Source organism: Borostomias antarcticus (genome assembly GCF_949987555.1).
Source record: "Borostomias antarcticus genome assembly, chromosome: 21".
Classification (NCBI taxonomy): Eukaryota; Metazoa; Chordata; class Actinopteri; order Stomiiformes; family Stomiidae; genus Borostomias; species Borostomias antarcticus.
This window is the reverse complement of record NC_140254.1, coordinates 12,818,716-12,825,931: the sequence shown is the minus strand read 5'-3', so window position 1 is coordinate 12,825,931 and position 7,216 is coordinate 12,818,716.

Here is a 7,216-nt window from a genome sequence, read left to right as displayed (position 1 = left end):
ATCGCATGTTAATGCCAAAAGGGGCAGATTATGCACTTATTTTAGAAAGGTTGCATTTTCACTGCAATAATCGCAGAATTCCATAAAAAAGAGAAGAACTAAAACATTCAACCTTGCATATTCCATTACCTAATCATTGCATTTTTTGTGTGTAAGAAAACAAGAAACAGCACACTCGGCCTCCAGTGGTTTCTTATTTTCTTCCATTAGCTATTGTTTTAAGAATGGCATAATCACATTTATCTTTCACGTTTCACGGGGAACATAGGACCCGGGGAACATAGAACCCTTTTTTGGGGGGAACATAGGACCCAGGGAACATAGGACCTCAGGGAACATAGAACCCTTTTTTTGGGGGACCCCAACAAAGTCAACATGCAGTGCAGCAAGGTTTCTCTCTCCCTCTCTCTTTCTCCCGAGGCTATCAGAGCCCATTAAGTAGGCCTGGTACAACACAACCTCAATAACAAATACATATTAACATTTTTATTCAACTATATACATCATTTAAAAAATACCAAAAAAACACAAAACACAATCACTATAATATACAATAGATTTACATTATTTCAGCTGTTGCCCTTCCCTGGTACCACATTCTAAACCTGCTGGTTATGAAGGCACACTCTACACGCACAACACCGAAGGAACTATAGTTTCTGTTGCTCTAAGCTCTGATCTCTTCTTGGCCAATAGTAATAAGTTGATAAATCTCACATAAATACAGGTAGATATGTTCATATTATTTGTATCAACATATTGTACATCTGTGAGCAGTGGTGGTTGGTGGGAAGTATTATGTACTGTTATGTACTCGCAATGAAAAATAGAAATGTATGAAGTTACAAAAATCATTGTGAGGAAAAAAATATTTGCTGTGCAACATATCAATGTATCAGTTGTCAAAATTAAATGCCTTCCTGCCCATTCAGGCAACATTTTAGTCGTTTGGGAAACACTTCGCTGAAAGTTTTGTTTTGCGAGCAGGACATGTTTGCATTGCTATATTTGTTAGGTAAATGGACTGCACTTATAAAGCACTATATAGCACTACCCAAAGCACTTTTCAGTGGCCTCTCATTCACCCATTCACTCACACATTCACACACCAATGGCGGCAGCTGCCATGCAAGGTGCTAGCCTGGGAGCAATTTGGGTTCAGTGTCTTGCCCAAGGACACTTCAACATGTGGGCAGGAGGAGCTGAGATTCGAACTGCTGACCCTACGATCATTGGATGACCCGCTCTACCTCCTGAGCCCCCTAGGTCGAGAGTTTTATGCCAGTCCAAACCCTGTGTCTCTGTGACCTTGACAATGACTGTGAGGAATTTTTCACTCCTGAGCCTAAGTCCAAAAAATAAATGGAGGCGAATGAGTGGCCGTGTTTGGGTGGCTCTGTGGCGCACCACTCGGGTCACAGTTCGCTGGGCGGTTCAGTGTACTCCAGGCTCTCCCTGCACCCCCCAATCTAAACCCAGTGTCTCTAGCACTCCCACACGGGGTGTTGGCTTTGCTCAAAGCTTTATTTTAATCCATAGATCCACCCTGTGATTCGGATCTGCTCCACAATTTAATGGGTTCTTCCTTGGCCCATGATACACCCCTCCAATGTGTTTCATGGAAATTGGTCTGGTAGTTTTTGCGTAATCCTGCTGACTAACGAACAGACAGGCGGACAAACACACAGCCACACACGCAACCGACAATAACCTGGTGTTGCTAGGCAACGTAAAATAAAGGGTCATGTCTTCCTCGACTGTAGGCGCATGTAATGACACTACTTGTGTGAGCATTATAATGAACTATAAAACACATCAATGTTTTATGAATTAGTTTTAGACAGTTGAATCACATGCTAAACAGCCGTTTAGCTGAAACCTTTTCAAGTGATGCACGAGAGCAGTTCTAGTTCTTTCTCTGCAATACTGGTGCTGACATTTTCCTTATCTTTTTAAATTACCCTTGAGATATCATGGTCAAACAGAGCTACATGATAGAGCCACATTGAGCTGTCTTTGTGAGTAGTTATCACACTCAGAACCGTCTTTGCAAGCGGCACTGTGAAACCATTTGTCACAATGGGGACCATTGTCTTTAACCTTATTTTCTTTCTTCACATTTCTTCTGCCTCAAAAACAGTTGTCACTGGTAAGACAATTTAATTATTTTTTGACAATACAATATGGCACTCTAAACATAGGAGTGCTGTGGTTCATCACTTAATGTAATGTTATGTTATGTCTACTAGTCAGAGATGGACAAAAATACATCAAAATGTATTTGGATACAAAATACAAAGTTCCCCTCAAATAAATGTATCAAAAATAAAATACAAAATACTAGTGCCAGAAAATGTATCAAAATACAATACATGTATTTTGTATTTAAAATATAGGAAATGTTTTTCTTCTTTTTCTTTTTTCTCTCAATTTGGTATAGCAGAGTATTCAGGCTGGGCTATATGATATACACAAAGCTCTGGTGAACCCCACACAAAGGGAGAACAGTCACAGAATGTCAGTGTAACTAAGCAAAGATATTAAAAGACAACAGCTTGATTGATTATGTATACATATTTTTTATTAATGGGGGGAGCTGAAGTTTTTTCCACCATTTCAGTTTCTTTTAAAGTGGCCAGCTGATTCAAACTGTCATACATAGAATTCCAACGTGTTGGGCATGGTGTTTTCAACTGTTCTTTTGTCACTTCTGACAGGAGCTCTGTCATCCTAGATAGCCTGCTAGCACTAGGGACATGTGCCCTAAAACATTATTTATTGTTACATCCAATATTATAAGAATATGTGTTATTTTCGTTTTGTTTATTCACGGAGATAAACAAAATACAAAATTACTCCACTCTAAAATATTTTGTTACAAATTACATTACAAAGTAATTGAAATACGTATTTCTAATACAAGTAATAGAAATACTGCCCATCCCTGCTACTAGTCTTATAAAAAATCAGGCTCCCAGTTCAGCGTTGAACTGGTATGAACTGGCAAGTATGGCTTCATTTTTCAATAGGAAGTGACAGCCGTCTTGTAAGACCACACATGGCCAGACTGGGGTTTGAAACTCCCATTCAAATTGAGTACTGTTCTCCAACATTTCTTTGATGAGAGTTCTGGAGTAGTAAAGGCTGTGCATTCTCTGTGATGGCACCTGGGCTATGGAACAAGCTTCCTCTGAACATCAAGTCCGCCACCACCCTGGACTCTTTTAGAGCACAGCTTAAAACTCACCTCTTTGTTACAGATGATCTATAATTTATGTCCTTGTCTTGTGTCTTAAATGTAGTTTAATTTTGTGTCTCTGCAGTCCCTTGTTTTTGTTTGTCTCTTTTTGTACCCGGGCTGCGCCCCGGGCTGATGTAACAGTTGGTTGGGGGGCGCATTATAAATAAAAATAACATAACATAACATAACAAAGGGAAAATGCATGTTTAGCCCTGTTTTAAGGTTACTTATGATCATATACAGTGGTTCAGATCAAAACGTTGACAAAACTAGCACTTTTGAGAAAGTCTGATAATTGCTCTACCACCGTTTTGGTCATACAATGGATGTGGGTGGGCACTCCAAAGAATGGATTGTCCATTCTTTACAAAAAGAGAAAGTGGCTAAATCATTAGTTTGTCAGAATGAGATACATGACTCTCTGAAGGAAATTCAGAGAGCAGCAGGGCCAGACCGAGTCTGGCAATTATGACCCAAACCACCCCACTTTTGCATCAAATGTCCCATGGAAAAAGCACACAAACTTCCTTTCCCTTTTACAATATGTCTATTGATATTGAATCATATCATGCCAGGATTAGCCAAATTACCAATCCCATGTCTAAGAATTCACTTTGGTTTGTCAAATGAAACAGGCTAAGACCGTAATGTTGACCCTGACAAAGGAATACCATGTACTGTAGTAGGCCCTATTGAAAATGCAACAAAAATTACACAAACTAATTTGAGTACACAATGAATGTTTGACAGTAGCCAGAGTTCTTTCTGTCTCTCTCTCTCTCTCTCTCTCTCTCTCTCTCTCACACACACACACACACACACAAACACGCTCGTGCACTCACACTTACTATAAACGGATGGGGCAACGGACAAGCTCACACCACTGGCACCACAAACAATAATTTATTCAGCATGAGAGATATGACAGCCATGCAAAAACAGACTAATAGAGAGGCATAACCTACAGTAGTGAGCAGACCAGAACCTGTAGTGAGCAGACCAGTAGTGAGCAGACCAGTACCTGTAGTGAGCAGACCTGTAGTGAGCAGACCAGTACCTGTAGTGAGCAGACCTGTAGTGAGCAGACCTGTAGTGAGCAGACCTGTAGTGAGCAGACCAGTACCTGTAGTGAGCAGACCTGTAGTGAGCAGACCAGTACCTGTAGTGAGCAGACCAGTAGTGAGCAGACCAGTAGTGAGCAGACCAGTACCTGTAGTGAGCAGACCAGTAGTGAGCATACCAGTAGTGAGCAGACCTGTAGTGAGCAGACCAGTAGTGAGCAGACCAGTAGTGAGCAGACCTATAATGAGCAGACCAGTAGTGAGCAGATCAGTAGTGAGCAGACAGTAGTGAGCAGACATGTAGTGAGCAGACCAGTAGTGAGCAGACCTGTAGTGAGCAGACCAGTAGACCAGTAGTGAGCAGACCTGTAGTGAGCAGACCAGTAGTGAGTAGACCAGTAGTGCACTCTTCTTGTGCGTCTAGTGCACCCTGTCAGTGATGCCATCTGAGTTCACAGCCTGAGTCCAAGGGACACACCAGAGAGCAGCAACTGTGTAGCTTACAGTAGCGCCAAAATGTCTAAAAACCACGTTTGGGCATTCATTTCATCCATAACAAGATCCCTATGCTGGTACTGCACTGTAAATATCTCTCCAGGGCATTTCATTCATTTTCTGCTTTAAATATAATAATATCATTTCTCACGCTACCCATGTAGCCTACCATGTGGCAATAAGACACTCAGCATCTGCTCATGAACTGACTTAAGGGCTGAAATGAAAATACTTTGGTAAAATATTTGGATCGGTTGAGTGGTGCACTGCATTGACATTCAGTTTCTAAAGTGTATTTATTACATTTTTAACAGACAGACTGGCCCAAAAGTGCATAAGTAACTAAATTATCAAATTATTATTGAAAATAAAGCTTTGTAGTGACCAAATGTATTTTGATACGCACATATTGATACTCAGTATATCTCATGAATGTCATAATTGTCATTACCATATAATGAGACCTCAATAGATAAGAGTAGGAACATAGACATTGAGAGAAAGTTTACAGTTTACAGAAATACTCTCATGTACTCTCTCCTTCCATTATAGGCTTGAGCCGGGCTACCCAGACTGTGCAATTCATCAACACAGCTAATAGGTGAGACATCCATAATATTTAACTACATTTTATATAGAATATAGCTGGATTGATCATGACTATGATAACCTGTCACTTAATGTAGATTAAGGTGCATATAATAAATCAAGCAGTGTCTGGTCTGTTGATGATTTACAGTCTATTTCCTCTTTTTCCAGCTATGCTTTCAACATGTACATGCTGCCACTTCCTGAACGTACTGAGGTCACGCATCTGTCCGTCACTCATAATTTGAGCATTTGGAACAGTGCAACCAATTATGACCACCAAAATATTGTGGTCATGGAGGATAAACCTGAAGTAATTGAGTCAGCATCATTCTTGTTCAAAAGGGATCCCAATATATCCACTCTACTGAGGTACCACAAGGGGGCACTGCAGGTCCTTGGGGGCTCTGAGGCCCATTTGACAAGAGGAAGCCTTGTGATGCTGGTGGGTCATGGCAGTAAGGCCAGTGATGGACATGCTAAACTAGGGGGTTATGATCCAGAAGAGCTTGCCAAAGTTGTGGCGGCAATGGCGATGGAAAACAGGCATCTGTGCACACTTAGCCTGGTTGGTTGTGAGCTTGGAAAAGATCTACACTTTGCAAAGCAGCTCCTACAAACACTCAGATCCCTCAACGTGGAGACCAAGTTGCACCTGAGCAGCTCAAAAATCTCTGTTAGCCCTGATGGAGAGATAATGACAGAACATGACGGAGTCTGGAGGCACAAAGATACAAACAAGAAAGTCATTGCTCAACTTGACCTGAAAGGTAACCTGTTGACTAGAGTTGAGGAGGGAGAGAGAGGACAGGTCATTCCAAACTACCAAGGACATGCCTTGTACTTACAGACTTTGGAATGGCCAACCCACCCTCAAATGTTTGTCCCTGAATACTTGCGCAAAAAGTATACCTCCATCGACTGTCTAGAGGGCCTCACTTGGAGCCTGTTCTTTGAACAACATGAAAAAAGGCGTGCTCCTGATTACGTCCCAGAAGCCAGTCTGACCAATTTAACGGCAGTTTGGCTGACGGACAAGGAGCCCATGCAAGACCTTCCCATGAAACACATCACCACCATTCTAGATCTACTAGTGGAGATACGGTTTAACGCTAGGGAAGAGGCAGAATTTGACTTGTATTATGTTCTGAATGACTGCATTTACAAGGTGCAGAGGAGAACCTTCTATGTATCCCTTTTAGGCAAGTACATAGATCCTAGCCACCTGGATGACATTGAGAAATTTATAGACACTTACAAGGATCAGAGGGATCACTATTCTCTCCAAGAGTTGAGACAGGGTCTCAAAGCATCAGAATTCAACAAGTTCTGCCGCCAGACATTCCAGCAGCAGCAGTGTGTCCATGAGTGTGAGCACTGGGGTCACTACTTCATGGCCGCCGTGTTCGCTGCATCTGTGCACAACTTCCGAACCTTCTCTCTTTTCCTCATGAGTGTCCTTGCCTGTGAAGTGGGCCGATCCCAGGGCTCCGACAGCTCTCTCTGCACAGCCTTCGCTGGGGAAGACCACCCCATGGCCTCAGATGACCCCTGGCCAGGACAAGGAAGGCGAGGATTCTACGGTTGCACAGTGGGCAAGTCCAATGAGGTGGTAAGAGAAAATCGACTTGTTTGGTTGAACGAGGTAGTTGCAAAGGAGAACACTCTCTTCACCAGATCCAAACAGATCATGAGTGGTGTGGACCACGACCAGGAGACAGAGCTTGATATTTTCGGGAGGGTGAAGGTGATGAATAAGTATGCGTTTTCATCTTACCTTGAATTCTTTAGAGGAACCCCAGAGGGAAAGAAGTTGACAAGAGGATGCACT